The sequence below is a fragment of the Dermochelys coriacea genome, chromosome 4 (assembly GCF_009764565.3).
Source record: "Dermochelys coriacea isolate rDerCor1 chromosome 4, rDerCor1.pri.v4, whole genome shotgun sequence".
NCBI lineage: Eukaryota > Metazoa > Chordata > Testudines > Dermochelyidae > Dermochelys > Dermochelys coriacea.
This window is the reverse complement of record NC_050071.1, coordinates 39729782-39746372: the sequence shown is the minus strand read 5'-3', so window position 1 is coordinate 39746372 and position 16591 is coordinate 39729782. Positions and strand designations below refer to the sequence as shown.

At 40.5% G+C, this 16591-nt stretch overlaps 1 protein-coding gene and 1 long non-coding RNA gene across 6 annotated transcripts in view; both read right to left on the bottom strand.

Annotated features, from left to right (window-relative positions):
• Nucleotides 1–16591, bottom strand: part of LOC119854944 (bifunctional heparan sulfate N-deacetylase/N-sulfotransferase 3) — a 128072-nt gene that overhangs the window by 69090 nt on the left and 42391 nt on the right. The window lies entirely within an intron of this gene.
• Nucleotides 179–7133, bottom strand: LOC119854946. The gene is made up of 4 exons (XR_005292694.2): nucleotides 6121–7133; nucleotides 4471–4931; nucleotides 3021–3232; nucleotides 179–564 (listed from the first exon to the last, which is right to left on the bottom strand). It is a non-coding gene; the product is annotated as an uncharacterized LOC119854946 (long non-coding RNA).

Sequence of the window (16591 nt, the reverse complement as noted above, 5' to 3'; positions counted from 1 at the left end):
TATAGCCACAGATGGCAGGGACTATTACTGTGTGTGTCTGAGAGAAAGAGAGAGAATGCGAGGGGGGAGGGAGGAGGATAGCATCTGAAGTTTAATTTTTAAATGCTGTTTCATGTATTCAAGATAATCTGATGGGGGTTTTGTATATTATGATTGCTTTTATTAGCAGTACTCTGGCTATCTGCATTAGCTGAGTTACACAAATACAATACAATATTCAGTACTAGTGTATTTTATAACCTGTTCATTAAAATCTCTATATATTTAGAAATTATTATTTTATCTATTGCTATCATTGCATTTGTTATGCATTATCAGAAACAGTTGGCTGTCCTACTATTACATACATGGTTAAAATATAAATAATTTTATTTCTTTGCCACTTCTTCTAGCTAGGACCTTAAGCTGTGGACATTGCTAAAAGATTCTTGAGCTCAGGTGGAAGCATTCATCCTATAATGCAAGACTCTCTTCCTTGAGGAGAGAGAAAGGAAGACTGTTAAACAGCTGACCAAATCTCCATCAGCCATCATCCCAAAATAATCCTTGAGAAGGCAACATAACCTAGGAGAGGGATGAAAATGGTTCTGATTATAATACACTGCTTCTTTTAATTCTTATATCTGGAATATAGGTACAATATTCTGATATTAAAAAATCCATAGATATACAAAACAAATATATAGGGACAGATTCTCAGCTAGTAAAAATCAGTTTAACTCTACGGAAGTCATTGGAGCTACTCCACTTTCATTTGAGTTTAAATCACAGGAAATGTAGGCCTTTAAGGCCATAACTAACATTTTATTGGGTCTACAACTATATTTTGGTCATTGTCATCTCCTGTCTGATAAACTGCCATGGCCATTTACAAGCAGACTCCTAAAATAATAGCCTAAGTAATTTTCAAGCAAACTGAGCTCCCAAGAGCAGTGGTTCCAAAATATGGGAGCACTTGCTGATGGTTCTTGGAGAGCTGGCTGGTCACATGGACACTGGCTCCTCCTCCATGTTCAAGCTGCTGAATAGCATTTAAAAAAAATACTTTGAACCCACCTTCAGAGGGGATTAAACTAAACCAAACTAAGGCCATTTTACTTCTGAATGAGAGCATCCACATAGGGATTTAATACACTTTAATTACCTTTAGTTAATTTGTTTTAACTTTCCTGGGTGACATACAGACAAGTTCCAAGAAAACTATTTACAGAGATGCTGCAACTGCAGCTAGCATTCTAGCCATGTGCACACAGACTGCTGTCCTAGTGCCTCCTCCAAATTCTTTGCTCCTGCAACCTGTGTTCCTCTCCAAGTTCCATGAATGTTGCTACACTACCTGCTCACAAAAGCTACAGAGATAAGAACAGGAGAGAGGAGTTGAAAATATTATATACGTAAATTATATTACATCTGAGCATGCACCTGTGATGTGCAGCAAATTTGGCAAATCACATTTCTGATGGACCCTTGACAGTACCCCTTTAATAGTCTTAACATTCTGTTGTTTGTACCTTTTCATATATGTTTTATGATATACTTGAATATACTATCATAGATTTTGCTTATGATCAGAGTTGTTTCCCTCATGATAAATTATGTATTTGTGGAACTTCATTAAAATTCAATGTATATTCTTTCTGGATTTCCAAGATTCTTTGTGACAGGGTGCTAAGCAGAAAACTGGTAGCCAACCCTTTGAGATCACCTGGCCCTGATTGGGAAAGCTGGAACAGCTGCTGCCTCATCAGGCTGGGGCTGGATAAAAGCCCCAGGGGAAGGAGCTGGAAAGAGGGAAGCTAGTGAGGAGAAGCAGACAGAGCCAGTATGCCCCCTCTCTCCTGCTGGTGGACTGTAAGAAGGGGACTATGTGTATGGTGAAAGGTGGTGGGGGCACAGCCTGTAAATAAAAGCACTAGGTGAGCACTGCACCAAGGTCTCTGTGTGACTTTCTCAGCCGAGCGGGGGCAGAAGCCAGGAGGGCCCTTCAGGGACCCCGTTACAGATACCATTACCATAAGTACATAGTGTATACAATAAAAAGAATTATTTTAAAAAAACATTCTGAATATTCTTCAGACAAAAGGAGTAGAATACAGTTCCTTAAGATAGAGTAGCTTCAGGAAACATAGTTCCAAATCCTGCTTTCAAATAAAAAGCAGATATGGGTGTTAAGTCTGCAAAGTCACTTTTCATATGTATAGTTTAAAAGTACTGTATGCTAGCAGAATGTGTAATTACAGTTGGTCAAGTATGTAGCAGCTAATTTAAAACAAAAAATGCCATGGCACAAGCTCCTGGGGAAAAGGAACCGAATATCTAGTGCCAGCCATTCAAGAACTGGTGTTGCTCTCAGCCAGTGATATTCTTTTTGGAACTGTAGCAAGTGTGCTTTTTAAATCTTTTAATGGCCATACTCAGGGGCCCAGTCCTGAAGTTGCAGCATATACAAAACTCCAATTGATTGGGATTTTGGTATAACCTGGACCAATTGATCAGGTCTATGAATCTGAGGACTTCAAGCATTTCCTAAGCATCAAGAGCCTGATGCACGGCTCACTGAAGTCAGTGAGAGTCTTTTCATTCATTTCAATAAGTAATGGATCATGTTCTAATTAGGCATCACAACACCCCTGTAGAATGAGAGACAGAGAGGTTAATGCTATAATCTTCATTAAGGCCTGATTTTGTGTGCCTCCGTTTTTCAGCGTCTAACTTGAGATGTGGTTGTCCTGATTTTTCAGAAGGGCTCAGCAACCACAACTTTAATTTAAGACAATGAAAGTGGTGACAGGGGTGTCAGCACCTTTGAAAAAATCAAAACCAAGGTGCCTCAATTTGAGGTCCCCAAAAAAGGCAGCACCAGAAAAAATAGTGGCCAATTTTGAAAATGTTGAACCAAATGACGTACCCAGGATCAAAGAGTGAGGCAGTAGCTACCCAAATATTTCTGATTATTATGCAAAATTTAGGGAGAAAAGATTTGCAAATTTGAAGAATAATTCACTAGATTTCAGTGTTACCTTTTTAAGATTCTAGTTGTTAAAATGATGTTAAAATATGATCCGAAGACTGGAAGTGCTCCTCTAATTTTTCAGCAAAATACACTGACATCCTCCATTGAGATCTTCAAAATACATTGGCATCCTCATTTATATCAATGCAGTAAATTATTTTGATGATGAAGTGATTGCACACTATTGGGAGATTGTGCACTTTCATCTCAGTGAATCATCTGCACAAACCAAAAACATAACATTTCTGACTTTAACCTCTTGCATCACCTCTTTCTTCTTGGGGGCTAACTGGGAAAGCTAGAGGAAGTAAGCTAATTATGGAAAGATAGGTGGAAGGTTTTAAGTACCTGGCACCAATTATATTTAATAAAGTAATGCAATTATCAGAGCTGTTTTCAGGATTCTATGTGGAATTCTTCATTATTAGTTCTTGATTAAACTGTGGTTTGATGGAAGGGATGAGTATTACTAGCCCATCTTAAATGTTTTCATCATTCTGCTGTTAATAGAAAGAAAACCCCTCCATTTCTTTTAATTAAAGATCAAAAACTCAGGCCCATTAAAATATCAGAACTAATAAACTCCCTGCTGGAGCATATCATATTTTTTCTCTGGAGTTTGATTATGTAGCATTTTAAGTTCAATAAAGGATACACTGATTCTCTTATTTTTTTCTAAACCTTCAATTGCTTAAAACATAGTAGGAAGGCATAGGTGAACTCTCAAAGCTGAATAAAACTGTAAATAAAACCAAGTAACTTCTCATCTTTAACTTGCATTTAAAAAGCTATTGTACATCCATTAGTTTTAGTTCTTGTGAAAGGTCAACTGAGAGCTCAAAACTGAAAACGTATTAGCCCTGGAACAAGAACATCTCAGGCAGCTGCACTGCAAATTCCCCTAGCCCCTGAGCTGCCTCAGTCATGAGCCATGTCTTGCAGTGATATAGTTCAGATTCTATGCAAGTTCACTCCTTGGCCACTTTGCTGTGACTATTTGATCTTGCTTGTGTTGATTATATCTTATATAAGCAACAGATAAACTATAAGTGTGGTCTGTTCAGCATGCTCCAGAAACCAATGTTCATTAGGAAACAGACAAACAAATAATTCAGTCTTCATGGGTCATTGAACAACCAATTATAACAAGTTTTGGTCCTTACTAATCCAGACTCAAAGAGATACGTAGGTGTGAAGGATCTACATCTCACTGCTTCTCTCATGTGAGATCTGACATTCTAACTGTCCCTCATATTGTTCACCAAGGTACATACTACTTGCAAAAATAAAAAAAATAAAAAAAGTTAGTGCTACTAAGTCCACTGTAACATATGAGCTGTATTGCCACCCAGTTCAGAAACAACACAGAATGCAACCAAAGTCCCCAATATTACTCAGTCTCTAACAGAATGTTTACTTTCTATTTAATGCATCTCTAAATACACCTCCAGTTTTACCTTGCATCAGAACCAATTGCAGAGGAATTATTCAAAATTTTCAGTATTTGGGGACAAATGCTGCTTTCTGCACCCCACAGGCATGGAAGGCGCTTGATGCAATGGAGTTGCTATGGGATCCACTGCTTTGGAAGCAGTCTATGAAGTTGATACTCCACACCGGCAGTGTATTGTTGAGCTGTGCTGTGCTGCATGGGGCCCGTTTCCTTAGAAGCGTGCGAGAGCTCTGTGAAGGACTAGAAAATTCAATACTTTTTTGGATCCACAGGCCTAAACTCCTGGCACAGGGGCATGCAGGGGCCCCAGGTTCTATTAGCTGCTATGGGTTGTGGCATTTGTGCAGCCACTGTGCAGCAATCTGATAGGTTCTTTGCTGACCTCCTAGTAGATCACCTTGTCCAAAGTCTAAGGTTTTAAAAGATTTAATACTAGATTTACAGACTCGCATTTTCTACCATGCTCTGTGGAAAAAAAGAAAGGAAGAAATAAATAAATGTGGGTTTAAAAGCATATCTATTGAGTGCACACAGTTCTGGATGCACCTTTTTGAACAGACTTTGGTCTGAAATCTGTGCCCAACGGTCATTCTTTTTCTCTATGGCTCTTTACTGCCTGAAACCAGATACACTGAGACTTAACTGTCCCCATAACCATAAAAGCTAGTGCTTCCAACTGCAGAGAATTTAAAATAAATCATGTCTTACAGATTCTGTTTGTTTGCATCTTTACACAAGATAAGAGCTTGATAATGGATACTACTTGCTCACCTATTTTCTAGGGCATAAAATATTTCAGGCATTTGAATTGTCAATTTTTTTCATAGTTCAGAGATACCATTGAAAAACAACTATGATAAAAAGCTATTACATACTCCTAGAGAAATTCAAGTCTATATTGTAAGGTATAACAAGTTTCAATTTAGACAGCTTAAAAGGAATAGCAGTCACTAAACATTGTGGCTTTACTAAACATCCAGGAAAACCAGTTTTGGGTTGTTCTTTTTTATTTTTCTCAGTGAGACAAAGGCTAATAAACAAACACAGTATGCCACCATTAATGCTTGGTTTTAGTTATTAGGGAGCTCAGTGTACAAACAAAAGAAAACATGGTCCCTTGTGTTTAGACAAAATCTCAGTGGCAAAACCTTGAATCTGGTTCACACAAGTGTAAGGGGCATAATTATCACTGTATGGTTGAATAAACTGGTCAAGCCAAGGGCAAGCTGGCCCAGGGCAGGGTTGTCCCGGAGCACAAAGAGATGGAGATGGTATGATCCACTCATACTCCATGGGTATAAATGTACTCCTCATCTTGACCACTAATAAACTCATGATCCTGTCTTATGGCTTGAGTTACTGAAACCAGAAAAGAAGAGATGAGTATTGTGCCCTTTATCTTGGAGAACTGGGAACACCCCTGAGGGAAGTCCTCTTTCACCCTCCCTCTTAATTGCCAAAGCGAATCTTTGGTCAAGGGGCAGATGGGCCACCAGAAGGAACCATCATAATCACCTAATCTGACCCCCTGCAAATTACAGGCCACAGACCCTCACTCACACCCATCTTTTCTCCCTGACTGCTCTATGTCAGAATTGACATCTGGGAATCTTTGTTTATGATGGTCAGCTGGGGTGTAAAGGGCTCCACTCACCATAGGTGCATCTTCTTGTAGCCAGGCATGGCATAGTGCAGAGGTGGGCAAACTACGGCCCGCGGGACCGTCCTGCCTGGCCTTTGAGCTCCTGGTCAGGGAGGCTATCCCCTGGGCCCTCCCCTGCTGTCCCCTCTCCCCCACAACAACACCGCCATGCGCTCCAGCCAGGCTGCAAGCTGCTACTGCTCTGAACTGCATGATATGGGGAAGGGGGGTTGAATAAGGGGCAGAGGGTCCTGGGAGGGCAGTTAGGGGACAGAGAGTGGTTGGATAGGTATGGGAGTCCCTGGTGGCCTGTCAGGGGGTGGGGGTGTGGATAGGGGTTGGGGCACTCAGGGGACAGGGGGTTGGATGGAGGTGGAGTTCTAGGGGGCGGTTAGGGCCAGGGGGTCCCAGAAGGATGTGGTCAGGGGACAAGAAGCAGGTGGGGTTGGATGGGGATTTTGAGGGAGGTTAGTGGGGGGGGCAGATAGGAGGTGGGGACCAGGCTGTTTGGGGAGGCACAGCCTTCTCTACCTGTCCCTCCATACAGTTTCACAATGCCAATGTGGCCCTCGGGCCAAAAAGTTTGCCCACTCCTGGCATAGTGGCTGTTTCCCTGTATGGTTCCCCCAGCTGATGGTCACTCTGTCACTACAGTGATCTCTCTTCCAGCAACTTGGCTTTCCTGGCCAGGTCACGCTTTAGTCCACCCCTTCCAGGTTAACAGAGTCCAACCAAGCTATAGTCCAATGACCTTACAGCAGGTCTTCTGTTGCTTTTTAGGCTCTGTGGTCCTTAAACCCCTTACCTCAGGGGGTTTTACCCCCACCTTCTTCAGTGGCTGGTAGGGTAACCTAGGTCCTCATTCTACTCTAGGTTCCAGCCTAGGGACCCTGGAGCCAGCAGCCAAAGTCTAATGCCTCAGACTCCTTGGTCTCTCCCTGCACTACTTCCTACTTCTTCTCTACCCCAGATAATGATTGCAGACTCCCTTCCTACAGCTTCTTTCTGCTACACTCTTCATGACTTCATAATCACCATCAACCCCTCCCCAGTTTGGCTTCATCATCAGTTAAGCTTAGCCTTCCCTCTTGCAAGGGCTGCCTGGTATGTTAATTGCCCCTTTAAGCCCACAGTAACCTTGTGTGGGGTATACACAAGGGAGTAACAAGTGAATAGTTCTCCCATTTTCAGCTGTTCTGAATTCCCTTAACTGAGTATCCACAGCTAACTCAGCATAGGCCTCATAGCTGGAGGTATATGAACAGTGGTATATGGGATTCAGGAAGAGAGAAAAAAGAGCAGGTATGATGCTTTTATGGCATGATCTAACAGCAACCATGGTCAAGAAGAATCCTAGGCCCTGATCCTCAGCTAGTCAAAATCCATATAGTACCACTGGGAATGAATGTACAGTGCTTTAGCTTGCCATGCACTAACTGGCTGTGTGGACCTTGCTACCACACGCTACAAGTTCCAGCTGTAACAACACATTTCACTACGGAACTTTTAATGCACAGGAGCAGGGACCACACAGCCAGTTAATATGTGGCAGGCTAGAGCTCTATTGTCATAATTATAAAGGGAAGGTAACCACCTTTCTGTATACAGAACTATAAAATCCCTCCTGGCCAGAAGCAAAACCCTTTCACCTGTAAAGGGTAAGAAGCTAAGATAACCTTGCTGGCACCTGACCAAATGACCAACGAGGAGACAAGATACTTTCAAATTTGGAGCAGGGGAACAAAGGGTCTGTCTGTCTGCGTGTGTCTGATGCTTTTGCTAGGAACAGATCAGGAATGCAGCTCAGAACTCCTGTAAAAAGTTTCTAAGTAATCTAGCTAGAAATGTGTTAGATTTCTTTTGTTTAATGGCTGGTAAAATAGCTGTGCTGAATGGAATGTATATTCCTGTTTTTGTGTCTTTTTGTAATTTAAGGTTTTGCCTAGAGGGATTCTCTATGTTTTCAATCTGATTACTCTGTAAGGTATTTACCATCCTGATTTTACAGAGGTGATTCTTTTACCTTTTCTTTAATTAAAAGTCTTCTTTAAAGAACCTGATTGCTTTTTCATTGTTCTTAAGATCCAAGGATTTTGGTCTGTGTTCACCTATGCAAATTAGTGAGGATTTTTATCAAGCTTTCCTCAGGAAAGGGGGTATAGGGCTTGGGGGGGATATTTTTGTGGGGAAGAGTCTCCAAGTGGGCTCTTTCCCTGTTCTTTGTTTAACACGTTTGGTGGTAGCAGCATAGGCTTTAACGACAAGGCAAAGTTTGTACCTTGAGGAAGTTTTTAACCTAAGCTGGTAAGAATAAGCTTAGGGGGTCTTTCATGCAGGTCCCCATATCTGTACCCTAGAGTTCAGAGTGGGGAAGGAACCTTGACAACTATAAATTTACACCCCAGCTTGCTGTGCACGAAGGGTATGTTTATACTGCAGCTGGGAAGTCTGATTCCCAGCAAGGATAGACAGATTTGTACTAACTCAGCTCAAGCTAGCATGCTAAAAACAACAACATGGATACTGTTACACGAGTGGCAGCTCAGGCTAGCTACGTGAACTCAGAAGGTTAGGTGGGCTTGGACTCAGGTGGCAGTATGATTGCCATGCAGCAACATCCACACTAGAGTCTTGCAATCCATCCCAAACCCAATGGGACCTGACTACAAGTATCAGGTTTGGGTCAAGTTGGGTCTGGAAAAACCTCAACCCCCTGGGGATCATGTCACATCACCTCCATCTGTCTGCGGGATCAGTGCAGCGGTGGCTGTATGCTCTGCTCCTGCCAGTCACTGCTACCTCATCGCACGCTGTGGGTGCTGTGGAGTGGATGTGCTGATGAATTCCTGATCTATATCTGATGATCTAGGGTTACCATATTTCAGATTCCCAAAAAGAGGACAGTATGGGGGGGGCACAGAAGGGGAGCTGGAGAGGGTATCTGGAGGGGTGCCAGAGGGTATGTTTACTGGGAAGGAGTATTTGGGGGGCACTGGAGAGGGGTGTGTGTACTGGGAGGGGGTTTTGGGGCAAAGACTCATTAGTACAAATGATGACTGTTGATGGCCTCAAAATTGAGGTGACTAGCATCATCATTATGCATGGGATATTCCCGAGGGCCAAATCTATCTGGAACAACACAAAGGGGCCTTCTCAGTCTCAAGATCTTGAGCCATTTTCACCTGATAGACCCTTAAAGAGCTCAGTTTCTGTTTCTCATTACCAATAAACATTTTGACAAATCAATCCTGTATTTTCTTAATAGTAACTTAATAAAAGTGAACGCATCATAACACTGATGGGGGGGGGGCGAGGTGGCAAAGTGTCACTCATACAACACCTCCAGTTCACCTCTACTCAAGGCCTACTGCATTATTTAAGTTTTCACCTATTTATTCTTTTTATTCCCACATTTTTACAAAGGTTCGTAATTTGCAAATGTGGATTTAAAACCCAGACTGCAATGCATATAGATTAGGCTGTGGAATAACTGGTACATAGATTAAGTTATGGAGTAGAGTCAAGGATGAAAATTTTCAAAATTAGGTGCCCAAAATTCTTACATGTATATAAATCCTAAAGCAGCAGACTGTTTAGAGGAGCTGAATATGTGAAGCTCCCATTGACTACAGCAGGAGCTGCTCATATTCAGCATCTCTAAAATTCAGGCCACTTCCTTTGGTGCCTAAATATGGATTTAAGTGCACAACTTTACACAAGGAAGTGAAAGGATTCACAAAATCAGAAGAATTTAAATGTGTATGTGATTATTTAATTCTTTCCTTAGCACTGGTGCCCACTTTTGGATTGGGGGGAGCAGAGGAGTTGAGGCTTATTTTTACTGTAGAAGATGTCAAAAGAGAAAAGGTTATTTTTCTAATTCCTTTCCTTGAAGGTAACAGATGTCATGCTCTCTGCATCTGTAAGATGCATATATAAGATAGGGACTGGCATGAAAAATACAGCATCTATGCAACAGAACATAACCTCAGCAACCTTATTAAAGATAAGATGTTTCCTTGAAGCGTTAATGAGATGAAGATTAAAAACTGCAATATAATTGGAGTCCTAGGGAGAACCAAGGTGAATCACCTAATAAAATTCTTAATTCAGCAGCTTTCTAGTTTGCAGAAATTATAGAGGTCCTGATCCTCAACTGCCAAACTTAACAGCTACCTAGGATCAGTGGCACCCAGCCTCACTTAAAGCATTTGAATCACTACACTTGAGTTGGAATGGCAAAAGTACGAGGGACATCACTTCTATCATTACTACTGGAAAATACTGAAGGCAAGACACAGAAGGTGAATACTCTTTTGCAACAAATTTTGCTATACAAAATTTTACTAATTTAAGATTCTCTTCCATTCTAAGGGTTGCTAAACTTGCATGTGAATTGGTGTTAAAGTATCAGAAGGACACCTCTGATGACTAAATGGTATTTTAGGAAAATGGCTCATAAGTCTATTGACTGTGTGCAGAACATTTGGTTTTGGAATGGGTGATAATACTTTTATCTTTACAAGAAAAAAATAAAATAAAAAAAGAGAGATCACTTTGAAGTCTGCAGAGAAAAGAGGCTGGAACTGGCAAGACTGTGTACTGGAATCCTCAGAGGCATTGGCTATGCTCTCTTTCCTGTGGCTTTGTTTTGTAAGGGTAATCTTCAAAAATCAGTCATGTTGTTACAGAGACTTTTCCCAGGCCGAACTGTTAAAATGAAAGAACATTTTCAAAAGCAGTCTACCGAGGAAGGACTAATAAGACAGACTTTTTTTTTTCTTTTCTGATTTGCTCTGTCATTTTGTCATGCTATGATCCTGATTCTTGATGTAGGCTTAAGAGTGGGAAGGAGGCAGTCACTATGTTGACTTTATTTGCCTTTATGTTTAGCTGTTAATTGCTTTCATTTTTACGTGTGTTTGGAGTTTAATTATATTTGCTTTTTGTGCAGTATTTTTATTCCACTGTACTATAGCAGCAGGAATTTGGCAGTAGACTTGTCATTTTGAAGGAGTCCAGAGCTTGTAGCATGGACTTGTGGAGGGATGATGCATCCAGTTCTGTGGACTACTGTGGTTCTATGTGTAGAATATATTGCTTTATTAGTGCACATCTCTGAGCTATAAAGCAATGAATACAACACATAGAAAGAAGGTTAGACTCGTGCTTTAGATCTAGTGTATTGCCTAGGTACATCAAACTGAGTTGCACCGTAACTCTTAATTTCCTTTCTTTTGCTGGCTGAACATAAATTTTTATTCATAGTATGAGAATCAGTGGTTTTTAAAATACTATTCCTGAAACTCTGAAAGAGATTCTTAAGGATTCCTCTGTACATATGCAACTGCAATGTAGAAGAGTAGGGTTTCAGTATATTTTGGCCTACATCTAATTAATTTTATTTTTAAAATAAATTTTCTTCATAAATTTTGGAGTGACATGTTGTAATCTCATGACCACATAGATACACCAAACCAGGGCAGGACATAGATTTTGTGAGAAGATACACAAAGCAACATATTCAGGGCCACACCAGTGTTCACCTTACCTATGAACAGATCCTTATACCTATGTACATTCACTGCAATCCCTAAAGCAGAACTTTCTGAGAAGGGAAGGGCAATTAAGGGATTTGGTCTCTAACATAGCTATCTGGCATTGGACCACGGATGGTGAATTGAGGATTGCATTCTGGCTAGTGGGTGGATGTGTGCATGTGTGTGGGTTCCCTCCATAAGTGAGGCCTGTGATGTTCTACATAGGCATAAGGCCTCCTCCACATAAACAAACCAATACCAATGAAAAGGAGGTTGTGTTGAGAGTTTGCCCAGCCTATCCTGGAGGAAACATATGATTACTGAAGTTTGGAAGAGCATAGTCCTTAAATCATAAAATTCCAAAAGGAACTGGGGTGAGGATGAAACTTGCAAAAACACAACAGTGAAAGAGTTCTTCCAGCCTAAAGATAGCAAGCTACAGAATGGCACTGGGAGAAATGATGGAAATTAAAAAATAAAAAAGAAACATATTGCTGTAATTTAGTAGAAACTAATAAATATAAAGGACTGTAAAAAAAAAGCTTTCACTGCACAGGTTTACTGTGCTGAACATAATTTATATGCTTTGTTAGAGCTTGAAAAATTAGAATTGGCAAGAGATTCACAAAAGCTGCATCTTTCTACACGGGTTCCATCAGTAGCTGTGTACTCAGGAAGCCAGTCTTGTAACTTTATGCAACTTTCATCATTCATAACAGGCGAGGACAGTAAATTGCTCTGCTGAATAATCCAGTTAAAATGTAACACTCAGAGCATAGGTAAGCAAAGCAGCAGTCACTTAACGAGGACACAGATAGGGAGGGCATTATTTCCCCCCCTTAAATTTAATTAGAGTGGTTTAGCCCGGGGGGGGGGGGGAAATAATGAGACCATAACAATTTTCTCCTCTGAATATGAATATATCTACAGGATGGCAACAAACTACTATGCATGTAACAAATGCCTCGTGTTACATGTAATACGTGGTGATCCTCTCAGAGTTCATTTTCATATAGATATAAAAAGGGAATCGTATTTCTTTTCTATAATACATCTGTATGTCAGCTCTTAGTCACTATATATTACATTTTAATAGTAGTGTGCATGTGTTTGTGGAGGTGGTGTTGCACATAATCAGCAACTTCCTTTCTCTCCATCTCTCTAACCTTATTAAGTAAAGGCTTCTATTAAAAATAAATGACATGGTGTACAAGCCGAGTATACTGATCCATGATGGAACAGTCCATCCAGGAAAAAAGGGAAAAATAATGTTTGGTGGCAGATAAATGAGGCACTGCTTAAGGTAATTAATATAATGAGCTTCCTGCGTTCCATGCTCCATTCCTTTCTGTCTGGTGTTGGTCATCTCTCTCCCTGGCCATGAGCCTGCAGAAGTTATTCCAGCACTTAACAGATCATCTTTATTTGAAAGCGGATTTTCCTTCCATACACCTTTATTAATGCTTCTGTTCACAGGACATATAAACAATTTATATAAAAACTGTATTGGTGTTCAGCTAAAACACTGGCTGCATATCCCTGCTTCATATTCAGTAGTACAATCTCCACTGGTTCAAGGAAAAAAGGGTTAGAGGCCATGGCACTACCCTCATCCCAATCCTCCCCACCCTCTTTTAGACAGCTGTCACCCCAGGCATGCTAGCATAAAGCAAGGTCGATGCACCCCAGTGGGATTCTAGCCATCGTTTGGGCAGGTCTGTCATAGAAAACTGTGGTCTCCTTTTCTTTGTATCCATCCATACAGGGTCAACCTAGAAGGGCTATTATGATCATCATCTAGTTTAACAATGCAACTCTGTTGATTCTATGGTACAGTGCATAATCTGCATAAACAACACCTTTTAAATATTAAATATTTCATGAGATAGATACAACAGTCTTGCTTGTTACTAACTACACAGGTGTACAAGGGGAAGAGAGGGTACAAAAAGCATCCCCACCTTACAGCTCTGCACATCACAAACCCAACTCTTGTATTTTCTGAGAGCAAGGATCACACAAGGCCTCTCCAAGTGGGTGGGGAAGGGACCAAGCTGGGGTCAAGGTCATACAACCATTTCCATATTTAGTGAGAGGGTTGTTCATAATGAACCCTTTTAAAAAGCCCACTGTGTTTCATACTCCCTGGCAAAGCTAGCCATCTTTGCCATTATGGATGTTACCTCCCTATACACCAACATCCCTCACAATGACAGCACCACTGCCTGCCTCAAATATCTACAAGACAAGACAATGGACAGTACTCCACCCTAAGCACATCACCATACTCAACCATTTCATCCTCACCCGTAACAACTTTATATTCAACAACAAACATTTTGTCCCATCCATGAGAACAGTCCTGGGTACTAGGATGGTTCCCCAATATGCCAACCACTTCATGGGCCAACTCGAAGAATTATTTCTGGACAAATGTACCATGAAACCAAAAATGTACCTGAGATACGTTGATATTTTCATCCTATGGACAGAAGACAAATTCCCACATACATTTCCACGACAAATTCCAACAATTACGAGCCCGTCCATTAAATACTCTGGAACACTCCCACCCCAGCATCAACTTCCTGGACACCACAGTCAGCTTCAACAATGGAACCGTACAAACACCTATATACGAGAAACCCACAGATCACTGAACTTAACTTCACAGATCCAATAATCACCAAACACACCAAGAAATCTGCTATCTACCGCCAGGTACTCAGATACCACGGAATATTTTCCAAGGACAAAGCTTAGGACATCTTAACACACTTAAAACTGCTTTCACCAAACAAGGACACTCCACCAGAGAAGTAGATTGCATCACAGAACAGGCTACCCAAATACCCCAAGAGAACCTGCTTCAATATTGGGAAAAAAAAACTCTCTGACTGCACCCGCCCCCTCCCCCAAGTTGTCACCTATCTCCCCACACTGGAAGGGTATAATTAAACAATTACAACCCAGACTTGATAGGGACCACAGCCAATTTTTCCTCAACCCCCTCTTCCGGACTTCAAACAATCCCCCATCCTCACCAAACTCAGTATCAGAAGCAAACTCCCAACAGACCAGGACTCAGTTCAACTCAAAGCAGCACTAGACTCTACCATAACAACAGATGTGAAACCTGTTGATAATCATGGTAGTGGAGATATGTCAATACCCCCAGAATACACCTTTAAAGATCCAAAGGTTCTACTCATGCCTATCACAACACGTGGTGTTCCTCAGGCAGTACACTAAATGCCACAACAAAAACATTTATGTGGGTGAAACCAGACAATCACTACGTCTTGAATGAACTCACTCAGAAAAATGATAAAAGACAAAAGCATCATATCACCTGTGTGTGAACAGTTTTCACAAAACAGTCATTCCACATCTGACCTCTCAGTTTTCATCCTCAAAGGAAACCTGCACAACACCTTCCAAAGCCCAAGAGTTAAAATTTATAGCTTTGTTAGACACTAAAAATCATGGTCTTAGTAAAGACTATGGCCTATTACAACAATCTGTAACCCAATAAACCCTCTTTTATTGTCCTAAGACTGCAAAGGTGTTAACAGTCTACTTCACTTTGAATAATCTCTTACAACATGTGTTAAATACTTATGCTAATACTTATGTATTTAGCTGTGACACGGGGTATATCTACATTTAAAACACCAGAGCAGCACAGATAGTTTAGTGCTTCAGTGTAGACACTACCTACTGTGCAAGGAGGGGTTCCCCTGTCAGCGTAGTTAATTCACCTCCTGGAGAGGCATTACTTAGGTTGACAGAAGAATTCTAGCACTGTCTACATCATGTATTAGGTCAGTTTAGTTAAGCCCACTAAATTTTTTACTATAGGCCTGGCCTATGGAGTACCTTTCCCAGACCTGAAGAGCAGCTTTCTGTAGCTCAAAAGCTTGTCTCTTTCACCAACAGAAGTTTCTCTAGTAAAAGATATTACCTCCCCATCCTGTCTCTCTGGCAATCCTAGAGGCACAGTGCCTGAGGCAGATACAATGGACCCCCCATTTGGCAGCGTTCCTGAAGTCCCACTCCGTGGGCAGTGGTTTTCACACCATATTCTTGCTCCTAGTCACCACTATACTGCTTCTAAGGCAAAATCTGCTTTTGTGTTAAAAGGCAGAAATATTAAACAATCCCCCTACACTCAAATTCACAGCAGTATTGTGTGTGAGCCAACTTGCCAACATCTTCTGCTTTGACATATTAAATGTTAATAAAACTGATTGGCACAATGTTCTTTACAAGAGTAGTAGGCATAAAAATCTACTGAATAGTTTTCATAGATTAGTTTAAAGTTATAATTTTAAGATCTAATTAGTATAATATCTGTCTATTGCTTCATGATGCATAACTTTCCATAATTGTTGTATATGAAATAATATGCTCCATCACTTAAATCAATCTCCCTACCACATAAGATACAATGGAACCTACACAGTTAATAACATTTCCTGTCTTTCTTTTTTTTTTCTTCTTGATGTCTTGTACCTTTTACTTATTATTCCACACAAGTCACTGTAAAACACCATGAAAGCCCTGCATGAACTGTAAAGATGGAACATATATACATTTATAATAAATGCAATTAAAAAAGCTGTAAAGATAACCTGTCTAATAAATTAGGAAGATAAAAAGAACCTTAAAAACAAGAGGAAGTTGCAAATAGTTAATTAATCACACAGCTGTATTTATAAAGGAACTTAAAAAGAAATGTCTGAATATTTTGCATTCACAAGACATTTCTTATAGAAGAGATCTGAAGCTCAATGTAACGATGTAAGAAATATAATTCAGCCTCTCATATAGAATTCCTTTTCGTTGTAATTGTGTAACAGACTCTTTCGATGAGGTATCACTTATTTACAAATAATCGTTTTATTTAAAAACTAAATCAAAATAGTAACATAAATAAGGAA